General features: G+C 44.8%; 1 pseudogene; it reads left to right on the forward strand.

The window, feature by feature from the left end:
* The first annotated feature begins 14,935 nt into the window (after nucleotides 1–14,935).
* On the forward strand, nucleotides 14,936–15,053 carry LOC126420070 (5S ribosomal RNA; annotated as a pseudogene).
* Nucleotides 15,054–15,811: the final 758 nt, after the last annotated feature.

The raw sequence follows: 15,811 nt of genomic DNA on the forward strand, positions 1-15,811 counted from the left end.
CTGCTGGAATCGTTGCCATAATCTTGAGATCACACTTTGTGGCACACGGAGGGCCCGTGCAACGATCTGCTGTGTTTGATCAGCCTCCAGTCGCCCTAGTATTCTACCCCTTATAACGTCATCAATATGTGTTCCTTGAGCCATTTTCAACACACAGTCACCATTAGCACGTCTGAAAACGCCTTCACACTTCCTCCCTGCACCGCACTCTGACATGCAGCAAAACACCTGTGCGTATGTGGACTGCTGCCAGCGTCACCGTGCGGCGTCCGCACGTCAGATGTACCGCATGGTCACACCCCGAGGTGATTCAAACCCGCAAACCGCCCACCAGATCGTTGTTTCACCATGTATCAGCATTATCCTTAAATTATGAGCATGACTGTACTTGAGGATCAGCATTTCGCCTCCAGGGTGATACGAAGCGACAGACCAACATTCTAGTTACCCAGAAAAGTTAATCCCCACAGTGTGAGGGTCTGTGTACTCGTACATTCAAGAGATATGTAGTTTATGAACGAGATTCATCGAAGGTTAATGTGTTTTGTGCCAAGTCACAGACGAAGCTGTGAGGGCCGTTTTTTCTTCTGCGAGAAAACTGTCACAGATAGGTCTTACCTTGAAATGTTGCTGTTGTGGTTGTTTCCACAACTGACCCCTGATTCAGAGAATTTCATGTACCAGCTGAACGGGGTGGCCAGTCGTTGGGGTATCCATGTCCGTCGCTCCCTAAACGACGCGCTTCCGTCCAGCTCTGTTCACTTGGACCCTCAGGACAGCTGTCCTAACGCCTTGTCCGTTCCCTCACTGCGAATAGCACTGGAACAGCTCAGGGAACGACTCGTCACTGCTTCTGTGATGACCACTGATAAGAAGTATGAAAGGAATTTGACTAGAGCATGTACTTGTGCCGTGTGACTGACTACAGGGACGTTCACAGAACATTGTTTGAGTCCTAAAAGCAGACTTGGTGAGTTTACGGTCATATTCATGCATCAGTCATATTTGTACATGAAAGAAATGAAACAGTTACAGTATCCCTGTATCTTCAGAAGGAATAAATAGAAGTCATTTCACTATTCCACGTCTGGGTAAAGACAAACACAACACCCTGCTCTTGCAACAACAAGGATGATATTGGGGATGATTGTAGATAATTATGACGCAAATAGAAGCGCTCCACAATTTTTCTATCTCAATGAAAACTCATTACTGATTAGAAATGGCGAGTTTAATCATATGAACCTAGTAGCAATGTGACAGAAGGAAATAACAAATTTAAAATTATGGACACATGTTTAGGGAAATTGTGAACAGTAAATCTTGTTTGTAATGGTCCATTTTACTTGCGAAAATAGCTGAACAGTAGTAATGAAATGGCCGTTAATGAAGATTAACATGTGTACATTCACTATAAAAGCACAATTTTTCGGAAAAGTTTGTCCATAATTTCATTCATTTCTACCGATCAACACTCACGCGGCTGTGGTTGGAATTGCCAACTAAAGGTTGAGAATCATGTTACTCGGCAGTAAAGGACGCTACTGTAGTCGTACGATGAATCATGTGAGTATTCGCTTTTACATTAACTGCTTTCCTTGTCGATCGTTATTCACGTGTTTGATAAACGGTTCTCGTTTGGCACTCTTCTACTGCCACTGAAGACTTTGTTAGCTGCACTGTTTCATATTCCATATATATTGTTGTCGCTTAGGGCATCACGAGAATTTACAAACCGAAATTCCTTTCTCCAATTCGTTGTCAGGTTTCTTTGACAGTCCACAAGAACTCCACTGTGTGTTTATCATCACATCTATCTGTTTGGACATTTATCTTTAATAGCCGTCGTACATGGAAGACTGCCGTGTAATGACGATGGAAATCCATGATAACTACAAGAGGAAAATGAAAGGCGTGCTTCAATTAAGTTGCTACTTGAATTCTAGCATACTAAGCAACTTCAAGGTGTTTCACTCGTTTAAAAAAAAAAATAAAAAAAAATGATCAGTAATTCACAGGAGTCGGACAAAAATGTGGAAAGACAGCGAGAACTGAAGAAATGCAGATGCTGGTTGTGCTGTTGAATTCGACCACTAGTTCCCCCCGTGAAATGTCCTCAATACGTTGCAACTGCCAATCACTTTCAGAACAGTGTTCTCTGTAGTTGTGAGTACATTATATCGGAGCTCAGTGCATTAGAACGTGAGCAAACATTTCGTGCACGTGTAGTGGGTACTTCCGTAATCAAGGCAGTCAAAGCGTTTGGTATTCCAAGATGAACGTTATAGAAGATTTAAATCGAATACAGAGAACGCGGAAAAACATTATCCACTAAGTTACAACGCGGACAAAAGTGCGTGCTGAGTCATCGTGACAGAGGGCTGTTGAAGAGGTCTCGAAAAATAAAAGGACAATACTGCAAAAGTCGCTGTAGAAATGAATGTCGCAATCGCGAATCCCGCCACCATCGAAATAACACCGAGCGAGGTGGCGCAGTGGTTAGCACGCTGGACTCACCTTCGGGTGGACGATGGTTCAAACCCAAGTCCTACCATCCGGATATTGTTTCTCCGTGACTTCCCTAAAACGGTTCAGGTAAATGCCGGGATGGTTCCTTTGAAAGGGCACGGCCGATTTCCTTCCCCACCCTTCCCTAAACAGAGCTTGTGTTCCGTCTCTAATGACCTCGTTGTCGACGGGACGTTAAACACTAATCTCCTCCTCCTCTTCCAAAACAACACGAAGGGAGCTACACAAGCAGGGAATTGCACGGTGGGCTGGTATTCCAAATCCACTCATCAGTTATGCAAATGCTCGTGACAGGAGCACGTGGTGCCGAAGCCATCAAATCTTGGCTATGGAGCAACTGAAGACAGTTATTTGGTCTGATGAGGCTTGTTTCACGCTGTTTCTAACTACTGGCTGAGTTTAAGTCCCAAGAGTGAAATATAACCGGGGTTTGGTGGTGATTTCGCCAGAAATATCGTGCCGGGCGGGGTAGCCGCGCGGTCTGGGCGCCTTGTCACGGTCCGCGCGGCTTCCCCCGTCAGAGGTTCGAGTCCTCTCTCGGGCATGGGTGTATGTGTAGTCGTTAGCGTAAGTTAGTTTAAGTTAGGTTAAAAAGTGTGTAAGCTTAGGGACCGACGACCTCAGCAGTTTGGTCCCACAAGACCTTACCACAAATTTCCAAATTTTGTCAGAAATATCGTAGCATTCTATGGACCTCCAAGATCGCACTGCAGCCTGAGATTATTTGACCCATTCCGTGGTACCATGTTTGGTCCCCAATGCTGGTGCTGTGTTCCAAGAGGATGGGGCCCATCAGCTGGCATCGTCCGGGACTGGTTGTGTGAGCATGATGACGAGTTCCCGCATCTCCCCTGGACACCACAGTTACCAGAACTCAGTATTATGGAACCTTTATGGTCAACTTTGTTGATAAGGGTGCGTCTTCGCTAATCACGTCCGTCGTCGTTACCAGTACTTCCCACAATTTTACGGGAAGGATAGTCAAAGTGGACTTGCCGCTGCTTCTTAGGTAGTGCGAATGACGTAACGGGAATCTGTTTTCATGTGTGTGGCAACGCCCCAGTGACGCCTATCATAATCAGTCAGTTCTGATGGTAGTCTTTCGCGGTTCAAATTTGGAAACAGTGCTGCCACCTGTCAGGGACGTCTCGCCTTATGGAGTACAGTCATTTACATACTGCAGACAGAATGAAATCATCAACGACGGCGGGCTTTCGTAAACAACCAATTTGTGCTGAAGCATAATCAATATTAGCCGTCTCAAAATAACGGTGGACTCATAAAGCTATGCTCAAAAATATCGTCTTTAAGACTGACAATGTGGAACCACCTAAAGCCTTTCCAACTTACATTTATTCACAGACAATCTGTTTCGCTAAACTGACCATCTACAAGACACGGTTTAACACTGCATGTAGGAAGGTCACTTGGCGTCAAACGCAAAACTCTCCTTAAATACAGTATCTGTCAGGTACACGTGCATTTGTGAAGTAATGACATGGGGTTTAATTAGAACCAAAACAATTCAAAAGGTCAAAAAAATGTCCGACAGATGGCGCTTCATCTGATCAGAATAGCAATAATTACCATAACAAAGTAAGACAAAGCAAAGATGATGTTCTTTACAGGAAAGGCTCAATATGTCCATAATCATTCCTCAACAATAGCTAAGGTCGAGGAGTAATGTTATGAACAGCACTGTGAAGCATGTCCTGAGTTATGGTGAAGCATTGGCGTCGGATGTTGTCTTTCAGCATCCCTAGAGATGTCGATCGATCACGATACACTTGCGACTTCAGGTAACCCCAAAGCCAATAATCCCACGGACTGAGGTCTGGGGACCTGGGAAGCCAAGCATGACGAAAGTGGCGGCTGAGCACACGATCATCACCAAACGACGCGCGTAAGAGATCTTTCACGTGTCTAGCAATACTTTTTTTTTGTTATAATAAAACCCCATGCCATTCCAAGCATGTGTGTCAACCTTTATCTCTCTATCTACACTATTCCGTGATTTATTAAGTTTTCAAATTTATACTGACCTTTTGATCACCCGGTAGTATTCAGAGGGACGCGGCGGCGGAGGAGATGTCATTGCAACTTTTTTCTTGTACCAGAACAGGTCAGAGGTTTTCAGGCTAAAATGAATTACAGGTCACAAATAACAAAAAAATGGTTCAAATGGCTCTGAGCACTATGGGACTTAACATCTATGGTCATCAGTCCCCTAGAACTTAGAACTACTTAAACCTAACTAACCGAAGGACATCACACACATCCATGCCCGAGGCAGGATTCGAACCTGCGACCGTAGCAGTCGCGCGGCCTCGGACTGAGCGCCTAGAACCGCTAGACCACCGCGGCCGGCCACAAATAACAAAGATATTTGTCCTCCTCAAGTTGAATCTTTTATGATCAGCTTATTATACTGGAAGCATTGTAGTACGATGTTTGTAGTCAATGTTCTAACGTAAATCTCAGCTGTGCTACCTTCGAGTATCCTTTTGTCCCCCAACGCCCTTTCCTTTTCGAAAGTTTTGCCACTTCCGAAATGTCATAATGGTCAGACTGTGTTTGTCATGTTCAGAGGCTGGGTGTATATTTCAGGAGAGAAGCTAGGTTCATACTCATATACGAACACTCATACTCAGTTTTAAAAATAGTATCGTGCATTCAATGTATTATTCCTACAGCATTGTATAGGCACACGAACTAAAATTTCGTTATCATCCTTCCTCGTATTCAAGTTACGACTCCATCCGGTGTAGTCGCCTGTAGGCCGACCGGTGTGGCCGTGCGTTTCTAGGCGCTTCAGTCTGGAACCGCGTGACCGCTACGGTCGCAGGTTCGAACCCTGCCTCGGGCATGGATGTGTGTGATGTCCTTAGGTTAGTTAGGTTTAAGTAGTTCTAAGTTCTAGGGGACTGATGACCACAGATGTTAAGTCCCATTGTGCTCAGAGCCATTTGAACCATTTTTAGTTGCCTTTAAATAGACATGCATTACAACTCTTTCAGGTAGTTGCATGACACCGTTCTTTAAATACTTGATGCTGGACGTACTTTCGTATCACAAAAGGGGGGAACACGTAATGCTCGGACACATTTTCGAATATTGTCTTTTCGTCGTCCCATTGTTGTGTTGTGGAGGCTCATATTGTTGACCTCCAAAGTTTTGAACTCGGTCCACTCACCACTCAACGTTATTTTGACGCTGTAACTCTTTGTCCATGTGCGTCTTTTCAGTGGTGCATTGAGCAGTGACTTCATTTTTATTGGCGAAACTGCGGAACCGTATCAAACAGTGCAGGTTGAGGAGCTCCCGAAATGAGACGTTATTCGGCGGATGAACTGGCCTGGTCGTTATTCTGACTTAAATCCCATCGAGCACTTGTGGGATGCGTTGCAGAGACGTGTCGCAGCACGTTCACACGCACCAGAGACCATCCAGCAGTTATCAACCGCGCTGGGGAAAGAATGGATCGTCCTGACACAAAAACTGCGTACCGGTCTCATGGCAAGCGTTATAGCACGTTGCATAGCATGCATTTCCGCCCTTGGAGACCGTATTAAGAACAATGTTGCACCTTTTTTAAATGTTCAAGGGTACCAGCATAAGTGGTAGTGACATCATTGTAATGATGACCTTTGAATAAAAGTGTCATTTCTGTTCGTCTCATTGCGTATTTACTTAAGTTACATCTTGTACTGTACTGTAGCAGTTGTTTCTGTGGATGGCCCATAGAAGTTTCATCGAGGTTACTTGGAGAGTGACACACCACGCAAAAGTTACTTCCGTCCTTAACTTTTGCACACCATTGTACATTGAAGCTAAACAGTACTGTCTGCAGGAAAAGGGAGTAATTGTTGGCAAATAATGGCTCCGTCTTTTACGTGAAAACTCTTGAAGCTTTTAAAATAAAACACACGTTGTTAACGTTCAACATTTTATTTTTCATGGTTACTTATTTGTTTCTCAACATAGTCATACTGGCGGCGGACACCTTTCTTCCAGCGAGAGACCAGTTTGTTGATGCTGTCACTGTTGATTGAGGTAGGGTTCCTGCACTTAACTTAGGATCCACTTTGCAACTAATAAATACACGAAACCCTCCGTTGCCAAATTTATCTTTATTGTAATTTTAATTAACGTGGAAGTCATAAAAACACCAAACATGGAGGCAAAATGTACGTATCTAAAAGCTACTTAAAAAAGGAATAAAATCACATAAATTTGTTTCCACAAGAGGAGAATACAACGTCCCAATTCGGACCTCTCTAACACTTACATTTTACTGACATTAAACATAACAAGACAAATAATCATACATGTGACGAGAAAAAATTAATAACACTGTCAGTGTTTACAGATGAGAATACGACTATACCCACGAAGGTTCGCGCCCTGGCAGGGGTGATACTTAACTTCAACATATAAGGTGATTACAGTAAGCCCTAATTCCACTCGACAAACGTAGTAACGATATAAGCGAGACAAGTGTACTGAAGGAGGATAGCCGGATGTGCCGTAGTAAAAAGGGCGACTATCGACCCCGTCAGGACGCGACCCCCGTGAACAGGTCAGTTTCAGCTACCTGCCACATGCACAGTCATTTGTAGTTAAAGAAAAAACGACATTAATTACACGTAAAATACTTCTAACCTATAACAAACTAAGGTACCACGTAATAGAATATCGTCTTGAGCTCATAGAATACTCAGTTTGACTTGCCTGTTTATAGGTCTTACAACTCAACAGTGTCCGCTTAAGCAAACCCGCGAATACAAAACTCAAAATATGACAGGCATAATGACCGAAGCCACTGACAATGCTAGGCTGCCACAGAGAGGAGACAATAGTAATTTACAGCGGCACACAACCGACCTTACATCTGCAATTTAGTATAATCAGAATACACAATTTTGTGTATAATAATTACTTACAGTACCATGACAACCTACGAATAACACTTATTACCCAAGGTGGCCCCCCCATGAACCACGGACCTTGCCGTTGGTGGGGAGGCTTGCGTGCCTCAGCGATACAGATGGCCGTACCGTAGGTGCAATCACAACGGAGGGGTATCTGTTGAGAGGCCAGACAAACATGTGGTTCCTGAAGAGGGGCAGCAGCCTTTTCAGTAGTTGCAGGGGCAACAGTCTGGATGATTGACTGATCTGGCCTTGTAACATTAACCAAAACGGCCTTGCTGTGCTGGTACTGCGAACGGCTGAAAGCAAGGGGAAACTACAGCCGTAATTTTTCACGAGGACATGCAGCTTTACTGTATGATTAAATGATGATAGCGTCCTCTTGGGTAAAATATTCCGGAGGTAAAATAGTCCCCCATTCGGATCTCCGGGCGGGGACTACTCAAGAGGACGTCGTTATCAGGAGAAAGAAAACTGGCATTCTACGGATCGGAGCGTGGAATGTCAGATCCCTTAATCGGGCAGGTAGGTTAGAAAATTTAAAAAGGGAAATGGATAGGTTAAAGTTAGATATAGTGGGAATTAGTGGAGTTCGGTGGCAGGAGGAACAAGACTTTTGGTCAGGTGATTACAGTGTTATAAATACAAAATCAAATAGGGGTAATGCAGGAGTAGGTTTAATAATGAATAAAAAAATAGGAGTGCGGGTTAGCTACTACAAACAGCATAGTGAACGCATTATTGTGGCCAAGATAGACACAAGGCCCATGCCTACTACAGTAGTACAAGTTTATATGCCAACTAGCTCTGCAGATGATGAAGAAATTGATGAAATGTATGACGAGATAAAAGAAATTATTCAGGTAGTGAAGGGAGACGAAAATTTAATAGTCATGGGTGACTGGAATTCGTCAGTAGGAAAAGGGAGAGAAGGAAATATAGTAGGTGAATATGGATTGGGGGGAAGAAATGAAAGAGGAAGCCGCCTTGTAGAATTTTGCACAGAGCATAACTTAATCATAGCTAACACTTGGTTCAAGAATCATGAAAGAAGGTTGTATACCTGGAAGAATCCTGGAGATACTAAAAGGTATCAGATAGATTACATAATGGTAAGACAGAGATTTAGGAACCAGGTTTTAAATTGTAAGACATTTCCAGGGGCAGATGTGGATTCTGACCACAATCTAGTGGTTAGGAACTGCAGATTGAAACTGAAGAAACTGCAAAAAGGCGGGAATTTAAGGAGATGGGACCTGGCTAAACTGAAAGAACCAGAGGTTGTAGAGAGTTTCAGGGAGAGCATAAGGGAACAATTGACAGGAATGGGGGAAAGAAATACAGTAGAAGAAGAATGGGTAGCTCTGAGGGATGAAGTAGTGAAGGCAGCAGACGATGAAGTAGGTAAAAAGACGAGGGCTAATAGAAATCCTTGGGTAACAGAAGAAATATTGAATTTAATTGATGAAAGGAGAAAATATAAAAATGCAGTAAATGAAGCAGGCAAAAAGGAATACAAACGTCTCAAAAACAAGGTCGACAGAAAGTGCAAAATGGCTAATCAGGGATGGCTAGAGTACAAATGTAAGGATGTAGAGGCTTGTCTCACTAGGGGTAAGATAGATACTGCCTACAGGAAAATTAAAGAGACCTTTGGAGAGAAGAGAACCACTTGTATGAATATCAAGAGCTCAGATGGCAACCCAGTTCTAAGCAAAGAAGGGAAGGCATAAAGGTGGAAGGAGTATATAGAGGGTTTGTACAAGGCGATGTACTTGAGGACAATATTATGGAAATGGAAGAGGATGTAGATGAAGATGAAATGGGAGATAAGATACTGCGTGAAGAGTTTGACAGAGCACTGAAAGACCTGAGTCGAAACAAGGCCCCGGGAGTAGACAACATTCCATTAGAACTACTGATGGCCTTGGGAGAGCCAGTCATGACAAAACTCTACCATCTGGTGCGCAAGATGTATGAGACAGGCGAAATACCCACAGACTTCAAGAAGAATATAATAATTCCAATCCCAAAGAAAGCAGGTGTTGACAGATGTGAAAATTACCGAACTATCAGTTTAATAAGTCACAGCTGCAAAATACTAACGCGAATTCTTTAAAGACGAATGGAAAAACTGGTAGAAGCGGACCTCGGGGAGGATCAGTTTGGATTCCGTAGAAATGTTGGAACACGTGAGGCAATACTAACCTTACGACTTATCTTAGAAGAAAGATTAAGAAAAGGCAAACCTACGTTTCTAGCATTTGTAGACTTAGAGAAAGCTTTTGACAACGTTAACTGGAATACTCTCTTTCAAATTCTGAAGGTGGCAGGGGTAAAATACAGGGAGCGAAAGGCTATTTACAATTTGTACAGAAACCAGATGGCAGTTATAAGAGTCGAGGGGCATGAAAGGGAAGCAGTGGTTGGGAAAGGAGTGAGACAGGGTTGTAGCCTCTCCCCGATGTTATTCAATCTGTATATTGAGCAAGCAGTAAAGGAAACAAAAGAAAAATTCGGAGTAGGTATTAAAATTCATGGAGAAGAAGTAAAAACTTTGAGGTTTGCCGATGACATTGTAATTCTGTCAGAGACAGCAAAGGACTTGGAAGAGCAGTTGAACGGAATGGACAGTGTCTTGAAAGGAGGATATAAGATGAACATCAACAAAAGCAAAACGAGGATAATGGAATGTAGTCAAATTAAAACGGGTGATGCTGAGGGGATTAGATTAGGAAATGAGACACTTAAAGTAGTAAAGGAGTTTTGCTGTTTAGGGAGTAAAATAACTGATGATGGTCGAAGTAGAGAGGATATAAAATGTAGACTGGCAATGGCAAGGAAATCGTTTCTGAAGAAGAGAAATTTGTTAACATCGAGTATAGATTTAAGTGTCAGGAAGTCGTTTCTGAAAGTATTTGTGTGGAGTGTAGCCATGTATGGAAGTGAAACATGGGCGATAACCAGTTTGAACAAGAAGAGAATAGAAGCTTTCGAAATGTGGTGCTACAGAAGAATGCTGAAGATAAGGTGGGTAGATCACGTAACTAATGAGGAGGTATTGAATAGGATTGGGGAGAAGAGAAGTTTGTGGCACAACTTGACTAGAAGAAGGGATCGGTTGGTAGGACATGTTTTGAGGCATCAAGGGATCACAAATTTAGCATTGGAGGGCAGCGTGGAGGGTAAAAATCGTAGAGGGAGACCAAGAGATCAATACACTAAGCAGATTCAGAAGGATGTAGGTTGCAGTAGGTACTGGGAGATGAAGAAGCTTGCACAGGATAGAGTAGCATGGAGAGCTGCATCAAACCAGCCTCAGGACTGAAGACCACAACAACAACAACCCAAGGTAGGTGATGGTATCGAAAGGCTCCTTTAGTAATACAGAGTTCGAGTGTATTCAATAGTTGGAAGGGTTTCAACTTTACATCCCTGTCCACATAGCTCTCTGTTTACACACTTCTATAACTTCTGCAACTAAAGAAGGGCATGTAAATGCACATATAACTGACACAGATTCAAGCAGAATAAAACACTATCTTAGTATGGCGCAAATGGCTTCATTTGCTTTACACGTGGGATATCTTCACCATTCAGTAATTCCGAAATATATTCAACAACGCGCGAGAGCAAGACGTCGCCGTGGTATCAGCTATTTACTTCACATAATTTCCTGCACAGACACAAGGCAGACGAAGCGTTTTCACATGAAACAGCGGCGAGCATCACACATTTCCTCCGTCACGCCATAGACACATCTCAATTTCAACGGCCAGTAACAAGAACCTATACATGCCCTCACAGCAGAAAAGCCCCAAAACACAACAGTGCACCACCGCGATATCAAACCCGAGGTCCCATCAAGTCACTGTCGGGATCTCTCGCTGACCCTGCCCATAGCGTACAGGCGTCGTACCACAGGCCTCACGGTAAACGTCAACAAGCCACCTCCGACCCTGCCAATCCCCTCCGCTGTCTCTTTTCTCTCTCTCTTAACCACCCGACCACCGGCCTGAATCGCGGAAGGCAAAGACCCTATAATCGATGGCAGCGATGCCATTCTAAGTGCGAGAACACTGGCGCCAGCCGCGCCACGGCTCAGAATGTTTGACTTTGTTGATGGAGCAACAGTGCTACATCTGCTTGCGCTGCTTTATCAGTACCGAAGTGAAGAACTCTAAGGTGCTCTTTAAGTTTTGGGAATAGGTGAAAATCGCATGGGACCAAATCGAGAGCGTATGGAAGATGATCGGTGACAGTGAACCCAAGGCGACGGATTGTTGCAGACGTCGCAGTGATTGTGTGTGGTCTGACATTATCATCCTGAAGGAGAGGGTGCTCAATGTGTGGAAGAACACTTCGAGTTCGAAACTCGGATACAGCACGCTGTTTCTCAAGCGCCAAGGTAGTTACGTTACACACCGCCACGCTAGATTTCGGAGCGCTCTTGTGGCAAATATGTAGACATCAAGAACAAAGATGCAGGATGTTAGTGACGGTTGTTTTATTTAAAATGCTTTTAGAATTTTCACCTAAGAAACTCGGAGTCACTACTTTTCAGCAAAGATCGTCATTCGACAGATATGGCATCCACTTTGGGAGGAGCTGCTAGTAACGGGATGTCAGTAGAAGCAGAGTGGGGCGTGGCAGCCTTCCACAGCGTTGTGTTAACTCTGGATACCCCTGCAAGAGACAATGCCTAACCCCGATCCGGATGGCTTTAGGACATCCCTGAGGAGGTTTCGTTGCGAGCGTGAAAGGGAGAATTGTCGGAGGCGGGGAAGTGCGAGAGGGCAAAACCACGGACTTCAGAGAGGGGGAGGGGCAGGGAGGGAGGAAGGGAGTGGTTGGTGGTGGGGGAGGAGCAGGAGGAGGAGGTGGAGCAGGGAGGGGGGCGAGGCGTAGCCTCTGCCGAAACATCTCATTTGGATCTGGAAGAAGCGGCCCAGGGCCGGGTCGTCACTTATTCATAGACATCTGCATACAGCGCCCGACGGCGGCGCGCTTGGCGATTCCCTTTCATGATGGATCCGTCCCACACCGCCGTGCCCGCCTCCGCCGCCTGCGCCGCCGCCGCCCAAGGAAATAGATTTTAATAAGTAATAAATATACGTATCCTTACAGAGGCCATCAAAGTTATCGATCCCGGCCGCAGTGTGTGGTGTTCGCCGCCGCTCCCGCTCGCACCTGCGGCGCCCCTATCCGCCGTCGCTCTCCACCCGCACTCCCCTCCCCCCCCTCCACCCCCCCCGATCTCTGCCGCCGTTGTCTCCTCGCCGCCTATTATATATTCCTGTTTATTCGGAATGAGGTCGGGGCTTGGGATTAAGACACCAAGATGGAGGAAGCCGACGTGGCTCGGCGTATTGGCTGGAAGGGGAGGGGGGCGGGGGAGGAAGATGACTTTGGGGCAGGTGGGTGGGGGTGGGATTTTGCGAGTGAAGCTACTTCTGTGGGAGGTGCGGGGAGGTGGGAATGCTTTCACTCACCACGAACCTCGTGGCAGGGGATGCAATGGGCAGAAATAAAAGTCGACCAGAAGGAGATGGAAATCGGTGGCTGGGTCCTCCTCAGTGTTAGGAGGAGACTGTTCATGTCCAACTCTGGAGCTGTACCCATAAGAAATGGGTTATTTATTCATTTAGTATATGGATTACAAGAAAAACTTCGCTCTTCAGAAAAATGTATCTATTTAATGCACAGGAAGTTCGTAAATATGAGTTAATTAACTTTACAGTATTTTAAAAATGGTTTAATAACAGTCTTGACCACAATGAAATATTTATTTGCAGTCAGAACGTGACCATCTTCATTTATACGGGAATGGTACAGTAATTACAAAGCACGGAAGGACAGGGAGTTAAATCCAACTGCTGAACGTAGGAACATGACAAGAGCAAGAAACGGTTTACCAGCCCCCTACATGTAGGCTGCCCCATACGACCGCTAAGCTCTGTTGGAGTAATATCAGCGTGCCTTATCGATCTGCTTTGTATGATAGCCTATATGTTGGGCGCTGGAAAACTGCGCAGCCAGAAGAGGACCATATTCGGTGTTGTGTTGGCAGAAGAGCCAACACCGTTTTACTAGAGGAGGCCGAAAAGGCACGCATTTTAGCTCACGCAGGCTGGCGTGAGGAGGGAAGAACTATACTGACGTGAGGTCTGGAACATGACGAGGAATTAGAATTCAGAAAGCGGACGTAATTCGTTTGATACTTAACTTTAATCCATTAATGATGAACGTCGCTCTTGACGGTACATGATTCACAATATTATCAGTGCAGAATAGATTCTTGAAGAATATGGGGCCTTGCTAGGTCGTAGCAAATGACGTAGCTGAAGGCTATGCTAAACTGTCGTCTCTGCAAATGAGAGCGTATGTAGTCAGTGAACCATCGCTAGCAAAGTCTGCTGTCCAACTGGGGCGAGTGCTAGGAAGTCTCTCTAGACTAGACCTGCCGTGTGGCGGCGCTCGGTCTGCAATCACTGATGGTGGCGACACGCGTGTCCAACGTATATTAACGGACCGCGGCCGATTTAAGGGCTACTACCTAGCAAGTGTGGTGCCTGGCGGTGACACCACATTCGGTCAATACAAAGGATTGCTGAAAAGTTTGTCATTCTGCACCGCAATCACAGCTGTGGAGATACTGGTAAATACTCATACATACATTGAGTCAGCATATCTTCCATTATTTGTCCTTATTCTGTTAAGCCCAACCAAACCCTGCAGTGCTCTTCAAAAGCTGGTGACCTAGATGAAATACAGGGTATCTTAAGCTATCCTGGAGCAGCACTGTTCTGCCACATTTCTACCCATCGCTTTGCTATTGACCATCAAAAATAGTCCACCTTGTAAAAGTGGGTAATCAGAGTGCAGTTTGCATTTATTGAGTGCAAGAGTGTCCTTGTGTACAGGGACAGAAGGATTACCACCTACTCCCAGTTGAGGACAGATTCTCGCCTCAAAAATGAGGAAGCTATATGGCTGAGAGTAGGCAACCAGAGTGTTCGAATGTTTCTGATTGTTCTTATGATCATGCACATACTCTGGTTGAGTTGCGTGTCGATGAGTCCTGTTACTGTCCACGATGTGTAGGAAAAAAGAGATTTCGTATATATTTGAAATGTCTTTCGCAGCTGAATAGGTGATCATCAGCTCTGCAGTGCATTTGGCTGATGGTGATGAAAGGCAGCAACTTCCGAGAAGAACCATAGAGTAGAAATGTTTCAGTTCACTTTGTCTGGAAAGAAATATTAGGTTGTGAATGTCTGCAGTAGTGTCTCTGTCACACGTAGTCATTGTTGTTTTCGGTTACCTGCTTACTGAGAAGCTACTAGAAGTGGTAGAGCCATTCCACAGATAACTTTGCTAGATGCTATCTGCAGGTCGATTATCGAATGTCAGAGACAGAGTCCAAAGCTATTTGATGATGAACATGCTGTATTTCTAAAACTAGTTATAAATGTGCCAACGGCCTTGCCGCAGTGGTAGCACCGGTTCCCGTCAGAACACCGAAGTCAAGCGCTGTCGGGCTGGGCTAGCACTTGGATAGGTGACCATCCGGTCTGCCGAGCGCAGTTGGCAAGCGGGATGCACTCAGCCCTTGTGAGGCAAACTGCGGAGCTACTTGTTTGAGAAGTAGCGGCTCTGGTCTCGGAAACTTACTTACGGCCGGGAGAGCGGTGTGCTGACTACATGCCCCTCCATTTCCGCATCCGGTGACGCCTATGGTTTGAGGATGACACGGCGGCCGGTCGGTACCTTTGGGCGTTCATGGCCTGTTCGAGAGGAGTTTAGTTTTAGTTATAACTGTATGAATCATATGCGGTCGTTGTTATCAACCCCATATGGTCGCCACCTTGTAGTGTGTATTGGCTATTGTGGATGCCAAAGCTGATCTTCGATAGCTGCGGGATTGTCTCTGTCTCTATCCCGCACACAGATGATGATGGCGGTACCATCTCTGCGTAATTCTTCTAATAACGTTAGGTACAGTTATGAGGAAATAAGAAATGGACGATAAACAGTTCAAACAAGATGAGAATAGGAGTTGTAGGAACATGATGCTGTGGAGGAATACTGACGATTATATGAATTCATGAGAGTAACTAATGGAAAGGTAGTGATTGGAACTGAGGAGGAAAGAAATTTGTGAGACAACTTGATTAAAAGAAGGGATCGATTCATAGGAAACATGCTGAGGCATCAAGGAATCTGCAAATAAGAACATAATTTACAAAGATTTGAAGTCACTTACTTTCGTCCACAAAGGCATCCATTATTCAGGAACACACATTTTCGGTAACTGTCCAGCAGCCATAAAAATTATTAATGAAGTTCAG

The sequence above is a fragment of the Schistocerca serialis genome, chromosome 9 (genome assembly GCF_023864345.2).
Source record: "Schistocerca serialis cubense isolate TAMUIC-IGC-003099 chromosome 9, iqSchSeri2.2, whole genome shotgun sequence".
NCBI lineage: Eukaryota > Metazoa > Arthropoda > Insecta > Orthoptera > Acrididae > Schistocerca > Schistocerca serialis.